The sequence below is a fragment of the Pelobates fuscus genome, chromosome 3 (genome assembly GCF_036172605.1).
Source record: "Pelobates fuscus isolate aPelFus1 chromosome 3, aPelFus1.pri, whole genome shotgun sequence".
Lineage (NCBI taxonomy): Eukaryota > Metazoa > Chordata > Amphibia > Anura > Pelobatidae > Pelobates > Pelobates fuscus.
The window spans coordinates 400,210,249-400,224,693 of NC_086319.1; the positions used below are offsets into that span (position 1 = coordinate 400,210,249).

The window sequence follows — 14,445 nt, forward strand, 5'->3', positions numbered from 1 at the left end:
TGCACGCTTGGTCAAAATTATGACTTCCAGGAAATTCCTGAACCCCTGAACTGATATGTGTGATCTTTGGATATGTTGGTCACCCAGATCAGGGCTATTAGGGGATGTAACATTTGTGGGGTTTTATGTATTTTTAGGGCACATTTTGCTTGTTGCGGGAAAAGATTAACTTTCCCTGACCGGGAATCGAACCCGGGCCGCGGCGGTGAGAGCGCCTAATCCTAACCACTAGACGACAGGGAACTGTGAGCTGCTAGAAACTGTGAGAAAACGAGTTTGTGGTATCCAGAAGCTCAAGGTTTCCACGCGAAAGTGCAATTCAAACGTTTGCCTTTTAAGGCACTGAAAATGTCAGCAAGGTCCATTCTTACACAGATTTCCTCAATGCGCCCTAATTAGACTGCAGCAAGATCGCTTATTTTAAAGGCAAAAAGGAAACCGATTTCAAATTAAAGTGCGAGCTACACCTGACAGCTTCAATCAACCATTATTTAACCATCTCGTTATCTCCATTTCCTGGGCGTATCATAGCTCTCCTCCCTCTCCAAGTGAGTTTGCCACGAGCTCCTGGAGGAGCCTGCTTGCCAGCCTCCTACCCACAGATTATGGGCCCTGCAGGGAAACCTGTAAAAGCCTACCAAACGTGACCGACTGTTAGCACTGATTTCATGGAACTGTTTTGGGCATAGGACCATGTGCACGCTTGGTCAAAATTATGACTTCCAGGAAATTCCTGAACCCCTGAACTGATATGTGTGATCTTTGGATATGTTGGTCACCCAGATCAGGGCTATTAGGGGATGTAACATTTGTGGGGTTTCATGTATTTTTAGGGCACATTTTGCTTGTTGCGGGAAAAGATTAACTTTCCCTGACCGGGAATCGAACCCGGGCCGCGGCGGTGAGAGCGCCGAATCCTAACCACTAGACCACCAGGGAACTGTGAGCTGCTAGAAACTGTGAGAAAACGAGTTTGTGGTATCCAGAAGCTCAAGGTTTCCACGCGACAGTGCAATTCAAACGTTTGCCTTTTAACCCCTTAAGGACCAAACTTCTGGAATAAATGGGCATCATGACATGTCACACATGTCATGTGTCCTTAAGGGGTTAAGGCACTTAAAATGTCAGCAAGGTCCATTCTTACACAGATTTCCTCAATGTGCCCTAATTAGACTGCAGCAAGATCACTTATTTTAAAGGCAAAAAGGAAACCGATTTCAAATTAAAGTGCGAGCTACACCTGACAGCTTCAATCAACCATTATTTAACCATCTCGTTATCTCCATTTCCTGGGCGTATCATAGCTCTCCTCCCTCTCCAAGTGAGTTTGCCACGAGCTCCTGGAGGAGCCTACTTGCCAGCCTCCTACCCACAGATTATGGGCCCTGCAGGGAAACCTGTAAAAGCCTACCAAACGTGACCGACTGTTAGCACTGATTTCATGGAACTGTTTTGGGCATAGGACCATGTGCACGCTTGGTCAAAATTATGACTTCCAGGAAATTCCTGAACCCCTGAACTGATATGTGTGATCTTTGGATATGTTGGTCACCCAGATCAGGGCTATTAGGGGATTTAACATTTGTGGGGTTTTATGTATTTTTAGGGCACATTTTGCTTGTTGCGGAAAAAGGTTAATTTTCCCTGACCGGGAATCGAACCCGGGCCGCGGCGGTGAGAGCGCCGAATCCTAACCACTAGAGCACCAGGGAACTGAGATCTGCTAGAAGCTGTCAGAAAACGAGTTTGTGGTATCCAGAAGCTCAAGGATTCCACGTGACAGTGCAATTCAAACGTTTGCCTTTTAAGGCACTGAAAATGTCAGCAAGGTCCATTCTTACACAGATTTCCTCAATGCGCCCTAATTGGACTGCAGCAAGATCGCTTATTTTAAAGGCAAAAAGGAAACCGATTTCAAATTAAAGTGCGAGCTACACCTGACAGCTTCAATCAACCATTATTTAACCATCTCGTTATCTCCATTTCCTGGGCGTATCATAGCTCTCCTCCCTCTCCAAGTGAGTTTGCCACGAGCTCCTGCAGGAGCCTGCTTGCCAGCCTCCTACCCACAGATTATGGGCCCTGCAGGGAAACCTGTAAAAGCCTACCAAACGTGACTGACTGTTAGCACTGATTTCATGGAAATGTTTTGGGCATAGGATCATGTGCATGCTTGGTCAAAATTATGACTTCCAGGAAATTCCTGAACCCCTGAACTGATATGTGTGATCTTTGGATATGTTGGTCACCCAGATCAGGGCTATTAGGGGATGTAACATTTGTGGGGTTTTATGTATTTTTAGGGCACAATTTGCTTGTTGCTGGAAAAGATTAACTTTCCCTGACTGGGAATTGAACCCGGGCCGCGGCGTTGAGAGCGCCGAATCCTAACCACTAGACGACAGGGAACTGTGAGCTGCTAGAAACTGTGAGAAAACGAGTTTGTGGTATCCAGAAGCTCAAGGTTTCCACGCGAAAGTGCAATTCAAACGTTTGCCTTTTAAGGCACTGAAAATGTCAGCAAGGTCCATTCTTACACAGATTTCCTCAATGCGCCCTAATTAGACTGCAGCAAGATCGCTTATTTTAAAGGCAAAAAGGAAACCGATTTCAAATTAAAGTGCGAGCTACACCTGGGCCTATCATAACTCTCCTCCCTCTCCAAGTGAGTTTGCCACGAGCTCCTGGAGGAGCCTGCTTGCCAGCCTCCTACCCACAGATTATGGGCCCTGCAGGGAAACCTGTAAAAGCCTACCAAACTTAACCGACTGTTAGCACTGATTTCATGGAACTGTTTTGGGCATAGGACCATGTGCACGCTTGGTCAAAATTATGACTTCCAGGAAATTCCTGAACCCCTGAACTGATATGTGTGATCTTTGGATATGTTGGTCACCCAGATCAGGGCTATTAGGGGATGTAACATTTGTGGGGTTTTATGTATTTTTAGGGAACATTTTGCTTGTTGCGGGAAAAGATTAACTTTCCCTGACCGGGAATCGAACCCGGGCCGCGGCGGTGAGAGCGCCGAATCCTAACCACTAGACCACCAGGGAACTGTGAGCTGCTAGAAACTGTGAGAAAACGAGTTTGTGGTATCCAGAAGCTCAAGGTTTCCACGCGACAGTGCAATTCAAACGTTTGCCTTTTAACCCCTTAAGGACCAAACTTCTGGAATAAATGGGCATCATGACATGTCACACATGTCATGTGTCCTTAAGGGGTTAAGGCACTGAAAATGTCAGCAAGGTCCATTCTTACACAGATTTCCTCAATGCGCCCTAATTAGACTGCAGCAAGATCGCTTATTTTAAAGGCAAAAAGGAAACCGATTTCAAATTAAAGTGCGAGCTACACCTGACAGCTTCAATCAACCATTATTTAACCATCTCGTTATCTCCATTTCCTGGGCGTATCATAGCTCTCCTCCCTCTCCAAGTGAGTTTGCCACGAGCTCCTGGAGGAGCCTGCTTGCCAGCCTCCTACCCACAGATTATGGGCCCTGCAGGGAAACCTGTAAAAGCCTACCAAACTTGACCGACTGTTAGCACTGATTTCATGGAACTGTTTTGGGCATAGGACCATGTGCACGCTTGGTCAAAATTATGACTTCCAGGAAATTCCTGAACCCCTGAGCTGATATGTGTGATCTTTGGATATGTTGGTCACCCAGATCAGGGCTATTAGGGGATGTAACATTTGTGGGGTTTCATGTATTTTTAGGGCACATTTTGCTTGTTGCGGGAAAAGATTAACTTTCCCTGACCGGGAATCGAACCCGGGCTGCGGCAGTGACAGCGCCGAATCCTAACCACTAGACCACCAGGGAACTGTGAGCTGCTAGAAACTGTGAGAAAACGAGTTTGTGGTATCCAGAAGCTCAAGGTTTCCACGCGACAGTGCAATTCAAGCGTTTGCCTTTTAAGGCACTGAAAATGTCAGCAAGGTCCATTCTTACACAGATTTCATCAATGCGCCCTAATTAGACTGCAGCAAGATCGCTTATTTTAAAGGCAAAAAGGAAACTGATTTAAAATTAAAGTGCGAGCTACACCTGGGCCTATCATAACTCTCCTCCCTCTCCAAGTGAGTTTGCCACGAGCTCCTGGAAGAGCCTGCTTGCCAGCCTCCTACCCACAGATTATGGGCCCTGCAGGGAAACCTGTAAAAGCCTACCAAACTTAACCGACTGTTAGCACTGATTTCATGGAACTGTTTTGGGCATAGGACCATGTGCACGCTTGGTCAAAATTATGACTTCCAGGAAATTCCTGAACCCCTGAACTGATATGTGTGATCTTTGGATATGTTGGTCACCCAGATCAGGGCTATTAGGGGATGTAACATTTGTGGGGTTTTATGTATTTTTAGGGAACATTTTGCTTGTTGCGGGAAAAGATTAACTTTCCCTGACCGGGAATCGAACCCGGGCCGCGGCGGTGAGAGCGCCTAATCCTAACCACTAGACGACAGGGAACTGTGAGCTGCTAGAAACTGTGAGAAAACGAGTTTGTGGTATCCAGAAGCTCAAGGTTTCCACGCGAAAGTGCAATTCAAACGTTTGCCTTTTAAGGCACTGAAAATGTCAGCAAGGTCCATTCTTACACAGATTTCCTCAATGCGCCCTAATTAGACTGCAGCAAGATCGCTTATTTTAAAGGCAAAAAGGAAACCGATTTCAAATTAAAGTGCGAGCTACACCTGACAGCTTCAATCAACCATTATTTAACCATCTCGTTATCTCCATTTCCTGGGCGTATCATAGCTCTCCTCCCTCTCCAAGTGAGTTTGCCACGAGCTCCTGGAGGAGCCTGCTTGCCAGCCTCCTACCCACAGATTATGGGCCCTGCAGGGAAACCTGTAAAAGCCTACCAAACGTGACCGACTGTTAGCACTGATTTCATGGAACTGTTTTGGGCATAGGACCATGTGCACGCTTGGTCAAAATTATGACTTCCAGGAAATTCCTGAACCCCTGAACTGATATGTGTGATCTTTGGATATGTTGGTCACCCAGATCAGGGCTATTAGGGGATGTAACATTTGTGGGGTTTTATGTATTTTTAGGGAACATTTTGCTTGTTGCGGGAAAAGATTAACTTTCCCTGACCGGGAATCGAACCCGGGCCGCGGCGGTGAGAGCGCCGAATCCTAACCACTAGACTACCAGGGAACTGTGAGCTGCTAGAAACTGTGAGAAAACGAGTTTGTGGTATCCAGAAGCTCAAGGTTTCCACGCGACAGTGCAATTCAAACGTTTGCCTTTTAACCCCTTAAGGACCAAACTGGAATAAATGGGCATCATGACATGTCACACATGTCATGTGTCCTTAAGGGGTTAAGGCACTGAAAATGTCAGCAAGGTCCATTCTTACACAGATTTCCTCAATGCGCCCTAATTAGACTGCAGCAAGATCGCTTATTTTAAAGGCAAAAAGGAAACCGATTTCAAATTAAAGTGCGAGCTACTCCTGACAGCTTCAATCAACCATTATTTAACCATCTCGTTATCTCCATTTCCTGGGCGTATCATAGCTCTCCTCCCTCTCCAAGTGAGTTTGCCACAAGCTCCTGGAGGAGCCTGCTTGCCAGCCTCCTACCCACAGATTATGGGCCCTGCAGGGAAACCTGTAAAAGCCTACCAAACGTGACCGACTGTTAGCACTGATTTCATGGAACTGTTTTGGGCATAGGACCATGTGCACGCTTGGTCAAAATTATGACTTCCAGGAAATTCCTGAACCCCTGAACTGATATGTGTGATCTTTGGATATGTTGATCACCCAGATCAGGGCTATTAGGGGATGTAACATTTGTGGGGTTTTATGTATTTTTAGGGCACATTTTGCTTGTTGCAGGAAAAGATTAATTTTCCCTGACCAGGAATCGAACCCGGGCCGCGGCGGTGAGAGCGCCGAATCCTAACCACTAGACCACCAGGGAACTGTGAGCTGCTAGAAACTGTGAGAAAACGAGTTTGTGGTATCCAGAAGCTCAAGGTTTCCACGCGACAGTGCAATTCAAACGTTTGCCTTTTAAGGCACTGAAAATGTCAGCAAGGTCCATTCTTTCACAGATTTCCTCAATGCGCCCTAATTAGACTGCAGCAAGATCGCTTATTTTAAAGGCAAAAAGGAAACCGATTTCAAATTAAAGTGCGAGCTACACCTGGGCCTATCATAACTCTCCTCCCTCTCCAAGTGAGTTTTCCACGAGCTCCTGGAGGAGCCTGCTTGCCATCCTCCTACACACAGATTATGGGCCCTGCTGGGAAACCTGTAAAAGACTACCAAATGTGACCGACTGTTAGCACTGATTTCATGGAACTGTTTTGGGCATAGGACCATGTGCACGCTTGGTCAAAATTATGACTTCCAGGAAATTCCTGAACCCCTGAACTGATATGTGTGATCTTTGGATATGTTGGTCACCCAGATCAGGGCTATTAGGGGATGTAACATTTGTGGGGTTTCATGTATTTTTAGGGCACATTTTGCTTGTTGCGGGAAAAGATTAACTTTCCCTGACCGGGAATCGAACCCGGGCCGCGGCGGTGAGAGCGCCGAATCCTAACCACTAGACTACCAATCTACTGTGAGCTGCTAGAAACTGTGAGAAAACAAGTTTGTGGTATCCAGAAGCTCAAGGTTTCCACGCGACAGTGCAATTCAAACGTTTGCCTTTTAACCCCTTAAGGACCAAACTTCTGGAATAAATGGGCATCATGACATGTCACACATGTCATGTGTCCTTAAGGGGTTAAGGCACTGAAAATGTCAGCAAGGTCCATTCTTACACAGATTTCCTCAATGCGCCCTAATTAGACTGCAGCAAGATCGCTTATTTTAAAGGCAAAAAGGAAACCGATTTCAAATTAAAGTGCGAGCTACACCTGACAGCTTCAATCAACCATTATTTAACCATCTCGTTATCTCCATTTCCTGGGCGTATCATAGCTCTCCTCCCTCTCCAAGTGAGTTTGCCACGAGCTCCTGGAGGAGCCTGCTTGCCAGCCTCCTACCCACAGATTATGGGCCCTGCAGGGAAACCTGTAAAAGCCTACCAAACGTGACCGACTGTTAGCACTGATTTCATGGAACTGTTTTGGGCATAGGACCATGTGCACGCTTTGTCAAAATTATGACTTCCAGGAAATTCCTGAACCCCTGAACTGATATGTGTGATCTTTGGATATGTTGGTCACCCAGATCAGGGCTATTAGGGGATGTAACATTTGTGGGGTTTTATGTATTTTTAGGGAACATTTTGCTTGTTGCGGGAAAAGATTAACTTTCCCTGACCGGGAATCGAACCCGGGCCGCGGCGGTGAGAGCGCCGAATCCTAACCACTAGACTACCAGGGAACTGTGAGCTGCTAGAAACTGTGAGAAAACGAGTTTGTGGTATCCAGAAGCTCAAGGTTTCCACACGACAGTGCAATTCAAACGTTTGCCTTTTAAGGCACTGAAAATGTCAGCAAGGTCCATTCTTACACAGATTTCCTCAATGCGCCCTAATTATACTGCAGCAAGATCGCTTATTTTAAAGGCAAAAAGGAAACCGATTTCAAATTAAAGTGCGAGCTACACCTGGGCCTATCATAACTCTCCTCCCTCTCCAAGTGAGTTTTCCACGAGCTCCTGGAGGAGCCTGCTTGCCATCCTCCTACCCACAGATTATGGGCCCTGCTGGGAAACCTGTAAAAGACTACCAAACGTGACCGACTGTTAGCACTGATTTCATGGAACTGTTTTGGGCATAGGACCATGTGCACGCTTGGTCAAAATTATGACTTCCAGGAAATTCCTGAACCCCTGAACTGATATGTGTGATCTTTGGATATGTTGGTCACCCAGATCAGGGCTATTAGGGGATGTAACATTTGTGGGGTTTTATGTATTTTTAGGGAACATTTTGCTTGTTGCGGGAAAAGATTAACTTTCCCTGACCGGGAATCGAACCCGGGCCGCGGCGGTGAGAGCGCCGAATCCTAACCACTAGACTACCAGGGAACTGTGAGCTGCTAGAAACTGTGAGAAAACGAGTTTGTGGTATCCAGAAGCTCAAGGTTTCCACGCGACAGTGCAATTCAAACGTTTGCCTTTTAACCCCTTAAGGACCAAACTGGAATAAATGGGCATCATGACATGTCACACATGTCATGTGTCCTTAAGGGGTTAAGGCACTGAAAATGTCAGCAAGGTCCATTCTTACACAGATTTCCTCAATGCGCCCTAATTAGACTGCAGCAAGATCGCTTATTTTAAAGGCAAAAAGGAAACCGATTTCAAATTAAAGTGCGAGCTACTCCTGACAGCTTCAATCAACCATTATTTAACCATCTCGTTATCTCCATTTCCTGGGCGTATCATAGCTCTCCTCCCTCTCCAAGTGAGTTTGCCACAATTCCTGGAGGAGCCTGCTTGCCAGCCTCCTACCCACAGATTATGGGCCCTGCAGGGAAACCTGTAAAAGCCTACCAAACGTGACCGACTGTTAGCACTGATTTCATGGAACTGTTTTGGGCATAGGACCATGTGCACGCTTGGTCAAAATTATGACTTCCAGGAAATTCCTGAACCCCTGAACTGATATGTGTGATCTTTGGATATGTTGATCACCCAGATCAGGGCTATTAGGGGATGTAACATTTGTGGGGTTTTATGTATTTTTAGGGCACATTTTGCTTGTTGCGGGAAAAGATTAATTTTCCCTGACCAGGAATCGAACCCGGGCCGCGGCGGTGAGAGCGCCGAATCCTAACCACTAGACCACCAGGGAACTGTGAGCTGCTAGAAACTGTGAGAAAACGAGTTTGTGGTATCCAGAAGCTCAAGGTTTCCACGCGACAGTGCAATTCAAACGTTTGCCTTTTAAGGCACTGAAAATGTCAGCAAGGTCCATTCTTACACAGATTTCCTCAATGCGCCCTAATTAGACTGCAGCAAGATCGCTTATTTTAAAGGCAAAAAGGAAACCGATTTCAAATTAAAGTGCGAGCTACACCTGGGCCTATCATAACTCTACTCCCTCTCCAAGTGAGTTTGCCACGAGCTCCTGGAGGAGCCTGCTTGCCAGCCTCCTACCCACAGATTATGGGCCCTGCAGGGAAACCTGTAAAAGCCTACCAAACTTAACCGACTGTTAGCACTGATTTCATGGATTTGTTTTGGGCATAGGACCATGTGCACGCTTGGTCAAAATTATGACTTCCAGGAAATTCCTGAACCCCTGAACTGATATGTGTGATCTTTGGATATGTTGGTCACCCAGATCAGGGCTATTAGGGGATGTAACATTTGTGGGGTTTTATGTATTTTTAGGGAACATTTTGCTTGTTGCGGGAAAAGATTAACTTTCCCTGACCGGGAATCGAACCCGGGCCGCGGCGGTGAGAGCGCCTAATCCTAACCACTAGACGACAGGGAACTGCGAGCTGCTAGAAACTGTGAGAAAACGAGTTTGTGGTATCCAGAAGCTCAAGGTTTCCACGCGAAAGTGCAATTCAAACGTTTGCCTTTTAAGGCACTGAAAATGTCAGCAAGGTCCATTCTTACACAGATTTCCTCAATGCGCCCTAATTAGACTGCAGCAAGATCGCTTATTTTAAAGGCAAAAAGGAAACCGATTTCAAATTAAAGTGCGAGCTACACCTGACAGCTTCAATCAACCATTATTTAACCATCTCGTTATCTCCATTTCCTGGGCGTATCATAGCTCTCCTCCCTCTCCAAGTGAGTTTGCCACGAGCTCCTGGAGGAGCCTGCTTGCCAGCCTCCTACCCACAGATTATGGGCCCTGCAGGGAAACCTGTAAAAGCCTACCAAACGTGACCGACTGTTAGCACTGATTTCATGGAACTGTTTTGGGCATAGGACCATGTGCACGCTTTGTCAAAATTATGACTTCCAGGAAATTCCTGAACCCCTGAACTGATATGTGTGATCTTTGGATATGTTGGTCACCCAGATCAGGGCTATTAGGGGATGTAACATTTGTGGGGTTTTATGTATTTTTAGGGCACATTTTGCTTGTTGCGGGAAAAGATTAACTTTCCCTGACCGGGAATCGAACCCGGGCCGCGGCGGTGAGAGCGCCAAATCCTAACCACTAGACTACCAGGTAACTGTGAGCTGCTAGAAACTGTGAGAAAACGAGTTTGTGGTATCCAGAAGCTCAAGGTTTCCACACGACAGTGCAATTCAAACGTTTGCCTTTTAAGGCACTGAAAATGTCAGCAAGGTCCATTCTTACACAGATTTCCTCAATGCGCCCTAATTATACTGCAGCAAGATCGCTTATTTTAAAGGCAAAAAGGAAACCGATTTCAAATTAAAGTGCGAGCTACACCTGGGCCTATCATAACTCTCCTCCCTCTCCAAGTGAGTTTTCCACGAGCTCCTGGAGGAGCCTGCTTGCCATCCTCCTACCCACAGATTATGGGCCCTGCTGGGAAACCTGTAAAAGACTACCAAACGTGACCGACTGTTAGCACTGATTTCATGGAACTGTTTTGGGCATAGGACCATGTGCACGCTTGGTCAAAATTATGACTTCCAGGAAATTCCTGAACCCCTGAACTGATATGTGTGATCTTTGGATATGTTGGTCACCCAGATCAGGGCTATTAGGGGATGTAACATTTGTGGGGTTTTATGTATTTTTAGGGAACATTTTGCTTGTTGCGGGAAAAGATTAACTTTCCCTGACCGGGAATCGAACCCGGGCCGCGGCGGTGAGAGCGCCGAATCCTAACCACTAGACTACCAGGGAACTGTGAGCTGCTAGAAACTGTGAGAAAACGAGTTTGTGGTATCCAGAAGCTCAAGGTTTCCACGCGACAGTGCAATTCAAACGTTTGCCTTTTAACCCCTTAAGGACCAAACTGGAATAAATGGGCATCATGACATGTCACACATGTCATGTGTCCTTAAGGGGTTAAGGCACTGAAAATGTCAGCAAGGTCCATTCTTACACAGATTTCCTCAATGCGCCCTAATTAGACTGCAGCAAGATCGCTTATTTTAAAGGCAAAAAGGAAACCGATTTCAAATTAAAGTGCGAGCTACTCCTGACAGCTTCAATCAACCATTATTTAACCATCTCGTTATCTCCATTTCCTGGGCGTATCATAGCTCTCCTCCCTCTCCAAGTGAGTTTGCCACAATTCCTGGAGGAGCCTGCTTGCCAGCCTCCTACCCACAGATTATGGGCCCTGCAGGGAAACCTGTAAAAGCCTACCAAACGTGACCGACTGTTAGCACTGATTTCATGGAACTGTTTTGGGCATAGGACCATGTGCACGCTTGGTCAAAATTATGACTTCCAGGAAATTCCTGAACCCCTGAACTGATATGTGTGATCTTTGGATATGTTGATCACCCAGATCAGGGCTATTAGGGGATGTAACATTTGTGGGGTTTTATGTATTTTTAGGGCACATTTTGCTTGTTGCGGGAAAAGATTAATTTTCCCTGACCAGGAATCGAACTTCGGGCCGCGGCGGTGAGAGCGCCGAATCCTAACCACTAGACCACCAGGGAACTGTGAGCTGCTAGAAACTGTGAGAAAACGAGTTTGTGGTATCCAGAAGCTCAAGGTTTCCACGCGACAGTGCAATTCAAACGTTTGCCTTTTAAGGCACTGAAAATGTCAGCAAGGTCCATTCTTTCACAGATTTCCTCAATGCGCCCTAATTAGACTGCAGCAAGATCGCTTATTTTAAAGGCAAAAAGGAAACCGATTTCAAATTAAAGTGCGAGCTACACCTGGGCCTATCATAACTCTCCTCCCTCTCCAAGTGAGTTTTCCACGAGCTCCTGGAGGAGCCTGCTTGCCATCCTCCTACACACAGATTATGGGCCCTGCTGGGAAACCTGTAAAAGACTACCAAATGTGACCGACTGTTAGCACTGATTTCATGGAACTGTTTTGGGCATAGGACCATGTGCACGCTTGGTCAAAATTATGACTTCCAGGAAATTCCTGAACCCCTGAACTGATATGTGTGATCTTTGGATATGTTGGTCACCCAGATCAGGGCTATTAGGGGATGTAACATTTGTGGGGTTTCATGTATTTTTAGGGCACATTTTGCTTGTTGCGGGAAAAGATTAACTTTCCCTGACCGGGAATCGAACCCGGGCCGCGGCGGTGAGAGCGCCGAATCCTAACCACTAGACTACCAATCTACTGTGAGCTGCTAGAAACTGTGAGAAAACAAGTTTGTGGTATCCAGAAGCTCAAGGTTTCCACGCGACAGTGCAATTCAAACGTTTGCCTTTTAACCCCTTAAGGACCAAACTTCTGGAATAAATGGGCATCATGACATGTCACACATGTCATGTGTCCTTAAGGGGTTAAGGCACTGAAAATGTCAGCAAGGTCCATTCTTACACAGATTTCCTCAATGCGCCCTAATTAGACTGCAGCAAGATCGCTTATTTTAAAGGCAAAAAGGAAACCGATTTCAAATTAAAGTGCGAGCTACACCTGACAGCTTCAATCAACCATTATTTAACCATCTCGTTATCTCCATTTCCTGGGCGTATCATAGCTCTCCTCCCTCTCCAAGTGAGTTTGCCACGAGCTCCTGGAGGAGCCTGCTTGCCAGCCTCCTACCCACAGATTATGGGCCCTGCAGGGAAACCTGTAAAAGCCTACCAAACGTGACCGACTGTTAGCACTGATTTCATGGAACTGTTTTGGGCATAGGACCATGTGCACGCTTTGTCAAAATTATGACTTCCAGGAAATTCCTGAACCCCTGAACTGATATGTGTGATCTTTGGATATGTTGGTCACCCAGATCAGGGCTATTAGGGGATGTAACATTTGTGGGGTTTTATGTATTTTTAGGGAACATTTTGCTTGTTGCGGGAAAAGATTAACTTTCCCTGACCGGGAATCGAACCCGGGCCGCGGCGGTGAGAGCGCCGAATCCTAACCACTAGACTACCAGGGAACTGTGAGCTGCTAGAAACTGTGAGAAAACGAGTTTGTGGTATCCAGAAGCTCAAGGTTTCCACACGACAGTGCAATTCAAACGTTTGCCTTTTAAGGCACTGAAAATGTCAGCAAGGTCCATTCTTACACAGATTTCCTCAATGCGCCCTAATTATACTGCAGCAAGATCGCTTATTTTAAAGGCAAAAAGGAAACCGATTTCAAATTAAAGTGCGAGCTACACCTGGGCCTATCATAACTCTCCTCCCTCTCCAAGTGAGTTTTCCACGAGCTCCTGGAGGAGCCTGCTTGCCATCCTCCTACCCACAGATTATGGGCCCTGCTGGGAAACCTGTAAAAGACTACCAAACGTGACCGACTGTTAGCACTGATTTCATGGAACTGTTTTGGGCATAGGACCATGTGCACGCTTGGTCAAAATTATGACTTCCAGGAAATTCCTGAACCCCTGAACTGATATGTGTGATCTTTGGATATGTTGGTCACCCAGATCAGGGCTATTAGGGGATGTAACATTTGTGGGGTTTTATGTATTTTTAGGGAACATTTTGCTTGTTGCGGGAAAAGATTAACTTTCCCTGACCGGGAATCGAACCCGGGCCGCGGCGGTGAGAGCGCCGAATCCTAACCACTAGACTACCAGGGAACTGTGAGCTGCTAGAAACTGTGAGAAAACGAGTTTGTGGTATCCAGAAGCTCAAGGTTTCCACGCGACAGTGCAATTCAAACGTTTGCCTTTTAACCCCTTAAGGACCAAACTGGAATAAATGGGCATCATGACATGTCACACATGTCATGTGTCCTTAAGGGGTTAAGGCACTGAAAATGTCAGCAAGGTCCATTCTTACACAGATTTCCTCAATGCGCCCTAATTAGACTGCAGCAAGATCGCTTATTTTAAAGGCAAAAAGGAAACCGATTTCAAATTAAAGTGCGAGCTACTCCTGACAGCTTCAATCAACCATTATTTAACCATCTCGTTATCTCCATTTCCTGGGCGTATCATAGCTCTCCTCCCTCTCCAAGTGAGTTTGCCACAATTCCTGGAGGAGCCTGCTTGCCAGCCTCCTACCCACAGATTATGGGCCCTGCAGGGAAACCTGTAAAAGCCTACCAAACGTGACCGACTGTTAGCACTGATTTCATGGAACTGTTTTGGGCATAGGACCATGTGCACGCTTGGTCAAAATTATGACTTCCAGGAAATTCCTGAACCCCTGAACTGATATGTGTGATCTTTGGATATGTTGATCACCCAGATCAGGGCTATTAGGGGATGTAACATTTGTGGGGTTTTATGTATTTTTAGGGCACATTTTGCTTGTTGCGGGAAAAGATTAATTTTCCCTGACCAGGAATCGAACCCGGGCCGCGGCGGTGAGAGCGCCGAATCCTAACCACTAGACCACCAGGGAACTGTGAGCTGCTAGAAACTGTGAGAAAACGAGTTTGTGGTATCCAGAAGCTCAAGGTTTCCAC

At 46.3% G+C, this 14,445-nt stretch overlaps 9 non-coding genes across 9 annotated transcripts; all 9 read right to left on the minus strand.

Moving 5' to 3' along the window:
- Nucleotides 1-867: 867 nt before the first annotated feature.
- TRNAE-CUC (transfer RNA glutamic acid (anticodon CUC)) lies at nucleotides 868-939 on the minus strand. Its single transcript has one exon. It is a non-coding gene; the product is annotated as a tRNA-Glu (tRNA).
- Nucleotides 940-2,984: 2,045 nt separating this feature from the next.
- On the minus strand, nucleotides 2,985-3,056 carry TRNAE-CUC (transfer RNA glutamic acid (anticodon CUC)). Its single transcript has one exon. It is a non-coding gene; the product is annotated as a tRNA-Glu (tRNA).
- A 701-nt stretch (nucleotides 3,057-3,757) lies between these two features.
- Nucleotides 3,758-3,829, minus strand: TRNAD-GUC (transfer RNA aspartic acid (anticodon GUC)). The gene has a single exon. It is a non-coding gene; the product is annotated as a tRNA-Asp (tRNA).
- Nucleotides 3,830-5,101: 1,272 nt separating this feature from the next.
- TRNAE-CUC (transfer RNA glutamic acid (anticodon CUC)) lies at nucleotides 5,102-5,173 on the minus strand. The gene has a single exon. It is a non-coding gene; the product is annotated as a tRNA-Glu (tRNA).
- A 2,119-nt stretch (nucleotides 5,174-7,292) lies between these two features.
- On the minus strand, nucleotides 7,293-7,364 carry TRNAE-CUC (transfer RNA glutamic acid (anticodon CUC)). The gene has a single exon. It is a non-coding gene; the product is annotated as a tRNA-Glu (tRNA).
- Nucleotides 7,365-7,940: 576 nt separating this feature from the next.
- TRNAE-CUC (transfer RNA glutamic acid (anticodon CUC)) lies at nucleotides 7,941-8,012 on the minus strand. The gene has a single exon. It is a non-coding gene; the product is annotated as a tRNA-Glu (tRNA).
- Nucleotides 8,013-10,701: 2,689 nt separating this feature from the next.
- On the minus strand, nucleotides 10,702-10,773 carry TRNAE-CUC (transfer RNA glutamic acid (anticodon CUC)). Its single transcript has one exon. It is a non-coding gene; the product is annotated as a tRNA-Glu (tRNA).
- Nucleotides 10,774-12,892: 2,119 nt separating this feature from the next.
- On the minus strand, nucleotides 12,893-12,964 carry TRNAE-CUC (transfer RNA glutamic acid (anticodon CUC)). Its single transcript has one exon. It is a non-coding gene; the product is annotated as a tRNA-Glu (tRNA).
- Nucleotides 12,965-13,540: 576 nt separating this feature from the next.
- On the minus strand, nucleotides 13,541-13,612 carry TRNAE-CUC (transfer RNA glutamic acid (anticodon CUC)). The gene has a single exon. It is a non-coding gene; the product is annotated as a tRNA-Glu (tRNA).
- Between the last annotated feature and the right edge of the window lie 833 nt (nucleotides 13,613-14,445).